Genomic DNA, 10,127 nt, shown 5'->3' on the forward strand with positions numbered 1-10,127 from the left:
GCTACCTCCAGAGGAGAGCTGTGCCCGTCAGAGGAGGAAGGTGGCAGGAATAAATGAAAAGACTGCCCAGCACACACCAGGCCCCGGGTAAGGTGCCATATTTACTTTGTTTGCCTCATTTAGTAAAGAAGTGCTTTTCATTGCCTTCTAACTGAATAAAAATGTGACAAAAATAAGAGAATAAGGAATAGACAAAATGACATTTACTGTGCAATTCAGAAGAGGGTGAGCTTATACTTATTTATTCTCTTATTTATTCATTCAACAAATACTTAGATGTTTGTCTAGATACTGTTAACAGCCACGAACAAGACAGATAGAAAGCCCTGTCCTGCCCCGGAGAGCACACACTGGTCCTTTCCACATATGCCAAGACAGTCCTTGCTCGCGTTCCTACAGTGTTTGGTTTTTCCATGGCTTCTACTGCTCAACAGAACATGCCGAGCAACAGCCTCTCGTCTTAGTAAAGGGCTGAAGCACACAGAACGAGTGTGAACCAGCTACAATCGGACAGGTTGGTTAACACTCATTCAAATAAAACTGGAAGGACATTTCAGAAAAAGAGGGCCATGACTCAGTTTGGGAGTTGGCCCGGCCTCCAGACTTAACAGTCTGAAAGAACTGATGTTTTATAATAATCCATCTGACATGTTATGTTCGGGATGTGATTTTCTGATGAAGGCACTAGGCACGAACCTTCTGGACCAAGCGTCAGACAGACGCTGTAAAAGCCATGCAAGGTCCCCCAGGTGTTTGCCGCAGAAGCAAGGGATGTGGCCATATCCTTTCTGGTCAAGTTTCAGGATAAATAGTTTTAAAGGACAGAACAGTTACCAGGATTTGGCCATCTGGGGAAGGAAGGCGGTGTTTGAACAACATCCTTCCCAGACTGAAAGCCACTCAGACATGGACCGTCGTTCCAGGCACTTGGCACACTGGTTTATACTAGCAGCCAAGTACATAATTGCCAGGAACTGGCCAAATCCACGGAGACACCAGTCATTCCGACTGCTGAGAAACGTTTGTAACATACCGTAATAACTGTAAGCCTGACTCAGTCAGATCTGACCCACACTGGGGGGTTGCTGCACAGGAAAGGGGTGTTTGCTGATCCTGCTTTTCTCCACTGCCATCTCCCACTCCAGGAAGAGCAACTATCATCTGGTTGGCCTTGTCAATCTCTGTTATATATTTTAGGTCATTATTATGGATGCTTGTAACGTACATGTTTCCAACTTGCTCTGAATTCACTCCAGTACAAAGTGATGGAGATAATGCTGTCTCCTTATTTCAGATTAGATTGAAAATGAACTTAAGTATTTTACTGAAAGACAGAGACTTAAGAGGAGAAGACTCGCCATTCCCGGCAAATTTCTCAAATTGGCTGCCCCCAAACCAATGAGATGAGGTGGGGAAGGTGCTGCTTACACTCCGCTGTGAGAAGCTGTCCGGGGCTTTAGCAGCTGCAGTTGGTGAGTAGTCCAGCTTCAGGAGCTACCCCAGCTTCCTCCGAACGTGAGGATGGAAACTCAAGCCAGCTGTTCCCGGCTCTCTTCCCCAGCTTCTTTTAAGTGGGACCTTCATTCCTCAAGTTCGGTCACCTGATTTTCCCAGCCCAGATCACTGGTTCATGGCGGAGGTCAGAAGTCAGGGTCTTTTGAATCCAGGTCATTTGACTTCAGTGCCCCTGCCCATTCTCACGGGGCACCCACCTTCCTGGTGGGAACCCACATGCAAGTGCAATAAGAGGTTACCAAATGGCTTCCAAAAGCGGGGGCGGGGGGGGCAGGGCAGGCACCAGGGCAGGACAGGCCATGTGGAGAAAACGGGCAGTGGACAGCAGGACCCATGTGATTGAGGGTCAGGAGCCAGAGTCCAGTCCCAGGGCCGGCCAGGGATGGGGGAATGGCAAGAGGCAATCAGGGCCCCACTCAGAACTAAACTAGGAATAAAACAGAAACTGTCTAAGGGAAACAGCAGAAGCCAGATTAGTAAAACCATGGTCACAGGGTGTGCTGGAGGGGCCCACCACCACAAGTGTTAGCCTCCAGCTGAGGTTCAGAGCAGTCTGCCTACTCCCGCTCTCTTCAGTCTAGGACCAGAGCAGAGACGAGCCTGCAGGTGAAGCCAAGTGGCTGCCAGCCAGCCTTTGGAGTTCACATTCTTTTCTACATATTTTTTCTTGACTGCTCTAAAATGTGTTGCTGGTTCTGTTTTACCTCTGGAAAACGTTCCTAGAGATGGCTTGAGAGACAGTGACCATACAGTAGTAAACCTGAACACTTGAAAGTAAAAGAGAGAGCTGTTAACAATTATGACAGCACAACAGTCATAAACCAGGACTAACCCAGGCCAACGCGGACATGTGGTCACCTAGCTTGAGGACTCAGGACCCAGGCGCGCCTGTGCACAGCTGGCAGAGAGCGAGGTAATCTTGCTAGGATTGTTTACTGGAGAGGCCGGGGGACTCCTGGGAAGCAACTCACTTAAGGGAAATGTCAAAGGACACAAACTGGGTTCAATGACATCAAGACAGGGCCAGTTTTGTTTCTGCCCAGTGTTGGATGCAGCCCAACGTCCTATGACCCAGGCTCCATGGCTTCAAAAAGCCCGTGAAACTAAAAAGAACTGTTTCGTTAAAATTTCCATGGGACATTAAAGATTCAAGGTTAGCAAAATCATGTGACAGCAATTTCATCGCAACAGAGAAGGTGCAGATGGCACAGCAGTTGGGTGGGACATCCATGGGTAGTCACAGCACGGTGTCAGCATGGTGTCAACCCAATCCAGGTGGGGCAGTGATCAGAGACATGATCTCAGGAAGCGAGAGCTGGAGAGCCAAAGACAATGGTGACTTGCTCTTGTACCTCGGAGCATGCAGGAGGTCTGTGAGGACCCACTGAAATATTAAAAGGGATAGAGAGGGGTTGCAGTTTCACAGTGGATAGAGGAAGAACCAGAGAAATGCTATTTCATAAAGGATGGTTATTTTGACTTTAGTTTTAGCCCCAAGCTGATGATGCCTGGGCAACTTAAATATTTCTTCCATCACAGTGTGAGCTACTCACTGATATTGTCTAAGGTTGGGAACCTTCTTAACTTGGGGCCACTCAGTTCATATCAGTAGTTTTGTGGTCTGAAGTAGGCATAAATCCCGAAACTATATACATCCAATGATATTCACATTTTTTAAAATAATGCAGAAAACTATTGACACATGCTAATTAACACATAATAAGGAAACATTCCCTGAAAATTCTAAAATTATAAATTTTTGCTGCCTCTTAAAGAAGAGCATCTACTGATTCTCTCTGTTTTCCAACTAATTAGTGTTAGTCTTTCGACAATTTGAAATTAGATGCTGCTTTGAAATAAAATGACTCACTCACCAAATGGCTAAGATGAAAAAGACAGGCAATACCAAATGTTAGCAAAGATGTTGAGCTGGAATTCTAACACAGAGCCAGTGGGAGTGTGAACTGACATAGCCTCTTTGGAAAATTGGCAGTTATCACTAAGGATGAACATTTGCACTTCTACTCCTAGTATACACTCAATAGCAATGTATACATATGTTTACCAAAAGACACAGACAAGAATATTTATAGCAGCACTATTCCTAATAGCCCAACACTGGAAACTACCCAGTGTCTATCAATAGCAGATTGGATACATAAGTTCTATCATATTCAAATAATGAAATACTGCCATGAAAATGAACAAGTGCAACCACACATAACAACCTCAATGAATCTCACAAATATAAAGCTGAGCAAAAGAGGCCACACACAAAAGATCCCATTTATTTACAATTCCTAAGCAAGCAAAACTGAGCAATAATGTCAGAAGTCAAAACGTAGCTAACTTATGGAGGACAGTGGATGAGGACATAAAGGAGGCTTCTGGGGCTTATAATGTTCTTTTTCTTGATCTGGGTTCTGGTTACATGGTATGAAATTTTATCAAGCTTATTATTTGTCATTTTGGTACATTCAAGCTAGTCCCTGAGGCCAGTCCATATTCAAGAGGAGTATGATAAAGTATGACAAAGTCACACTGCAGACGAGCGTGTGGGATGAGTAAAATTGTTATGGAAAATGCAATCTATTCCAATTATACAATGCAATGGCATTTTAAATTTTAAGTAATATTTTCAATAAATTTTATAATCTACTCTATCCAGGACGAATTAGAATTCATCACCATTCTGGGGAAAAGCAGAAATCTTAGGAAGGTAAAGAAGAAAATAAGAGCAACCAAAGCACACAAGACCTATTTGGGTCACATACATTCCCTGGACTAATAACTGAGATCAGAGAAATAGGGCACATGCATGGGTCTATCTCAGCCACATGCCCAACAAGACTACTGAGCCCTGGCCGGTTTGGCTCAGCAGTTAGAACATCGGCCCCGGGAACGAGAGAGTCCCAGGTTCGGTTCCCACTAAGGGCATGTACCTCGGTTGCAGTTTGTCCCCGGCCCCGGTTGGGTTTGTGTGGGTGGCAACCACTAGATGTGTCTCTGTCACATCAATGTTTCTCTCTTTCTCTTCCTCCTTCTCTCCCTCCCACTCTATATCTCAAGATAAAATGCAAAAAAAAAAAAGACTACATGAAATGGGAAAGGGGCTCACACAGAAATAAACAATGGGAAAATAACATGTCTCTTGCAAATGTCCTATATTGTACTGATGGTTATCACAACAGAAATTCTTAAACTCGTCATGTCAAGAGTGAGGAAGTAATATTCTCTCCAAGTTGTATTTAACGCTAAGATTCCAGTATTCTCTCCCTAATACACAGGTCAAATCTATTAGTATTAATATTAAAATATTTTTAAAATATAGATCTGTTGCCCTGGCCAGTTTGGCTCAGCAGTTAGAGCATCAGCCCGCGGACCAGAGAAACCCGGGTTCAGTTCCCACTAAGGGCACCTACCTTGGTTGCGGTTTGTCCCTAGCCCTGGTGGGGGTCGTGTGGGTGGCAACCAGTCGATGTGTGTCTCTCACATTGATGTTTCTCTCTCTCTCTTCCTCCCCCCACTCTATCTGAAGATAAATGAGAAAAAAAAAAAGTCCTCGGATGAGGAGAAAAAATAAAATAAAATAAATAAAAATATATATATAGATCTATTGTAAAACATACATCCAATGTAACTACTGATGGCAGTCATATTTCATTTCTCTTTGAGTATCTCTCAAAATACTCCTCTGTCTATGAACATGTGTTAATGTTTTTCTGTCTGGTAGTTTGGATAAATCTTCCACATTGTTTTGACCACACACATTTCATGAGTTAACAGTCATGAGTCACACACCAGAAAAATTAACTAAAGACTACAGGTGTGGTCGGCTGAACTGAAGCTCCCACTCCTCCCCTCAGGAAAGAATCTCGGGGATTAGAGGGAAACCAGGTTACCAGGATGCCAATAACCAGATGGCCCAGCCAGAGGCCTTGCTAGTTTATGTGGACCTTCAGTACTGAAGGGATCAAGACAAGCAGAGAAGAACGTTTTGGCATAATAAAGCCAGAACTCTGCAAGAAGTAGACTTAAATTCGTGTTATTAGAAGAACTATACATTTCTCCCATAGACTACGTACCAGAGGTGGGCAAACTTTTTCTGTAAAGGACCCGACAATTAATAGTTTAGGTTTTGCAGGCTATACAGTCCCTGTTGCAACTACTCATCTCTAATGTTATAGCACAGAAGCAGTCACAAACAATACTTAAACAGATGAGCATGGTTGTATTCCAATAAACCTTATAAAAACAGGCCTATGGGATCTGGTCCATGGGCCAAAGTTTGCCAACCCCTGAATCAAACAAAAAAAACAAAACAAACAACCAACCTACATCACAGAGGTGAGATGTTAGTCTTTGGGCGGAGAAAGAGAAAGCTTGGACACAGTCCTGTTGGAGAGAACAAACAGAAGTTAAACTATTCCAGTTTACTCAGCCTCTACTCCCTTCCCACCATGGGTCCAGAGTTAGCTCCCCCTCTCCTCTTTGCGGAATCAGCAGGAGTTAGAACAGATTGAGACTGTGTTCACATCCAGCTGAGGCCAGAGGTGGCAACATTTGCACGACACTAGAAGGGGCTGGGACTTAATTCCGAGGAGGGAGGTGCGTTCTGAGGAAATGGCAGGGACACCTGGTGCTGAAGATGAAAGGATCTGTAGAGACAACACTGGGAGACGTGGAGAGAAGGTGGGAGTTAGGAAGTGAGGGAGTATCAACATCCTGAAGCCCACCAAGAGAGCATGTGTTCCCCTCTCTCAAACAAACTGCCTTAGCTAGAGCCCAGGTCCTGATCTTTCTTGGACCTTCTCTTGAATTCTTCAGAAAAGAAGCTCTTACACCCACCACAAGGCCCAGCTTCATTTCCTATCACTCTCCACCTCAATCAGCTTCTCCCATACTGACCCCCTTGCTGTTCCTTGAACACATATAGTATATTCCCACCTCAGGGCCTTTGTACCGCCTCACTCTTCAGGCAGATTGAAAGCTCTTCCCCTAAATATTCACATGGCCACTCTCTTCATTTGGGTGTTTCTCAAATGATGTCTCCTCAAAGATGCCTTCCTTGACTTTTCTATCTAGAATAGCATCCTCTTCAGGCTCCACGTATTTTAGTTTTTCTTCACAGTACATTCACTACCTGACTATCTCCCCCAATAGTATGTGAACCGCATAAAGGTGGGGATTTTGTTTAGTTCACTCCAGTATTCCAAGCACTTTGAGTAGTACCTAGGACAGCGATGGTGCTCAATAAATATTTACTGAATGAATGGATGAATCAAGTCCAATATGTCTGTTATGGCTAATTTTGTGTGTCAACTTGGTTGGGCTATGGAGCTCAGATATTTCGTTGAACATTATTCTGGATGTTTCTGTGAGGGTGTTGATGTTTTTTGTCCTTTGTTTTTTTAATTTTTATGTATTGATTTTTGAGAGAAAGGGGGGTGGGGTGGGAGAGAGAGAAACAGATTCTTTTTTTTCCGTCACCCGAGGACATTTTTCCATTTTTTGTTCAGATAGAGTGTGGGGGGGCGGGGGAGAAACATCAACATGAAAGGGACACATCGAGTGGCATCCTTCCGCACAACCCAACCAGGGCCAGGAACAAACTGCAACCGAGGTACGTGCCCTTAGCGGGAACCAAACCCAGGTCTCTCTGGACTGCAGGCCGACACTCTAACCACTGAGAAAACTGGCCAGGGCGAGAAACAGATTCTTATACATGCCCTGACTGGAGATGAAATCCCCAACTTTGAAGTATAGGGGGCAATGCTCTAACCAACTGAGCTACCCGGCCAGGGCTCTGTGAGTGTGTTTTTGAATGGGATTAATATTTAAGTTGATGGACTTTGAATAAAGCTGACTCCCTCTATACTGTGGGCGGGCCTCATCCAATCAGTTGAAGGCCTGAATAGAACAAAAAGGCAAAAGTGTATTTTGCATCAGACAGCCTTTGAACTTCATATGCAACATCAATTAGTCCTGGTTCTGTAACAGACTGACTGCCTTTGAACTACAACCAAAACTCTTTCATGGGTCTCCAGTCTCCCAGTCTCCCTCACAGGATTTTGGACTCACCACGCCTCTACAATTGTGGAGGCCAATTCCTTAAAATAAATCTCTTTATGTATATATCCTATGGGTTCTGTTTCTCTGAAGAACCCTGAATAATGCAGTCTCTAAGTCAAATTGCGCTACCTTCTTTACTAAGGAATTATTTCTAATAGCTCTATACCCACTGATTTTCACAACATGAGTCAGGGAGCTGAAACTTCTGCATATTTTTATCAGATCTGCAAGTAATATTGTTCCAGGTGACTTCCTCCCTCATGGCCAGAAAAATAGGCACTAGAGAATGGGGGAGAGAAAAATCAAACACAGTTTTGAAAGATTATAGCTGATTATGTAAGAAACACTGGTGCTTGGAAACATCTGGAGGCTTTTTATCTTCCCTTCATACAATATTATTTTATTCATATTTAGTGAACAGGAAGGCTGAGCTACACCCTAACCTGTCTAAGATACTGGAATGGTAAAGCACATAAAATATCAAACATACAAGGTATCTTTATCTTCCACATTTTAGCAATCTCCATAGTTTTTGTATGACTAGATATGTGGTGTTTTCATAAAGCATTCCAGGGAAGTTCCCTTCCCCTTCCCATGCCCCCAGAACAATTTTTTAAAAAAGAAAACATACTACAAGGCTTCCGGGCAAGATGGCAGGTAGGTAAACACGGTATGCGTCCTCCCACAACCACATCAACGTTACAACTAAACTACAGAACAACCATCATTTAAAACCTCCTGAAAACAAGCTGAATGGAAGTCCTACAACTACGGAATTAAAGCAGCAGCCACATCCAGACTGGTAGGAGGGGCAGAGGCACAACAGGCTGGTCCCACACCCACGTGTGGTGGATAAAAACCAGGAGGACACCTCAGCTGGGAAGGTCCTCCCTGAGGACTGAGGGGTCCCCGTCCCACACCAGGTGTCCCGCTCAGGGTTCCAGTGCCAGGAAGAGAATCCCCATAACTTCTGGCTGGAAAAACCAGCGGGAACTGAGGCTCAGGGAAGCTGAAGTGGCTGGAGCCCCAGGCAGCTCCTTAAAGGGCCCGCGCACGGACTTATCGGACTCTCTCCCTCTGGGCTTGGAGGGGAGGCAGCTCGAGGGGCACCAGAGACATACAGGGAAGAACTGAGCTATTTGGCATTAGAGTGAGGGCTGGAGAGGGGGCTTTTTCAGGGACAAAAGTGCTGTCAGAGGCCTTTGTTCCTTTGGTGAGCCCTTCCCTGGGGCAGCAGACAGCCACCATATCTGGGACTCCAGCAACCTGGCTCACACTGGTAGCCCCGCCCTGGTGACTCCCTGAGGCCCCGCCCCACCCAACTTTCAGGCCCACCCAAGCTGTTGCCACTTGCTTAACCATAGGATTGGCCTGTCTTGGATCCTGCTTCAGGTTTTCCTAAATTCTTTCAAACGAGCAGCATCTGGTCTCGGATAGCCCCATACCTCTCATTAAGTAATACACAGAAACAAACACAGGGAAGCAGCCAAAATGAGGAGACAAAGAAACAGGTCCCAAATGAAAGAACAGAACAAAACCCCAGGAAAAGAACTAAGCGAAATGGAGATAAGCAACCTAACAGATGCTGAGTTCAAAACACTGCTTATAAGGATGCCCAATAAACTTAGTGAGGGCCTCAAGAGCATTAAAAAAGACCAGACAGAAAATGAAGGATGCACAGTCAGAAATGAAGGAGGCACTAACTGAAATAAAGACTAATTTACAGATTCAATAATAGAGTAGGTAAAGCCAAGAAGCAAACCATCGATTTGGAATATAAGGAAGCAAAAAACACCCAATCAGAACAGCAAAAAGAAACCAGAATCCAAAAAAAATGAGGATAGTGTAAGGAGCCTCTGGGACAACCTCAAGCGTGCCAACATTCGCATCTTGGGGGTGCCAGAAGGAGAAGAGAGAGAACAAGAGATTGAAAACCTATTTGAAACAATAATGGCAGAAAACTCCCCTAACTTGGTGAAGGAAACGGACATACAAGTCCAGGAAGCACAGAGTCCTAAACAAGATGAACCCCAAGAGTCCCACACCAAGACACATCATAATCAAAATGCAAAAGGTTCAAGACAAAGGGAGAATCTTAAAAGCAGCAAGAGAAAAGCAGTTAGTTACCTACAAGGGAGTTCCCATACGACTGTCAGCTGATTTCTCAAAAGAAACTTTGCAGGCCAGAAGGGACTGGGAGAAATATTCAGAGTGATGAAAAGCAAGAACCTACGACCAAGATTACTCTATCCTGCAAAGCTGTCATTTAGAATCGATGGCCATATAAAGAGTTTCCCAGACAAGAAAAAGTTAAAGGAGTTCATCACCACCAAACCGTTATTATATGAAATGTTGAAGGGTCTTTTTGAAGAAAAAGATAAAATATATGAACAAACAAAATGGCAATGAATACATATCTATCAACAATTGAATCTACAAACAAAATAAACAGGCAGAACAGAAACATTCTCATAGGTACAGAGAACATTTTGTTGGTTGCCAGATGGGAGGGGAATTGGGGGAATGGGTGAAAAGGGTTA

This window comes from Molossus molossus, unplaced genomic scaffold (assembly GCF_014108415.1).
Source record: "Molossus molossus isolate mMolMol1 unplaced genomic scaffold, mMolMol1.p scaffold_m16_p_1, whole genome shotgun sequence".
In the NCBI taxonomy this organism is placed as follows: domain Eukaryota; kingdom Metazoa; phylum Chordata; class Mammalia; order Chiroptera; family Molossidae; genus Molossus; species Molossus molossus.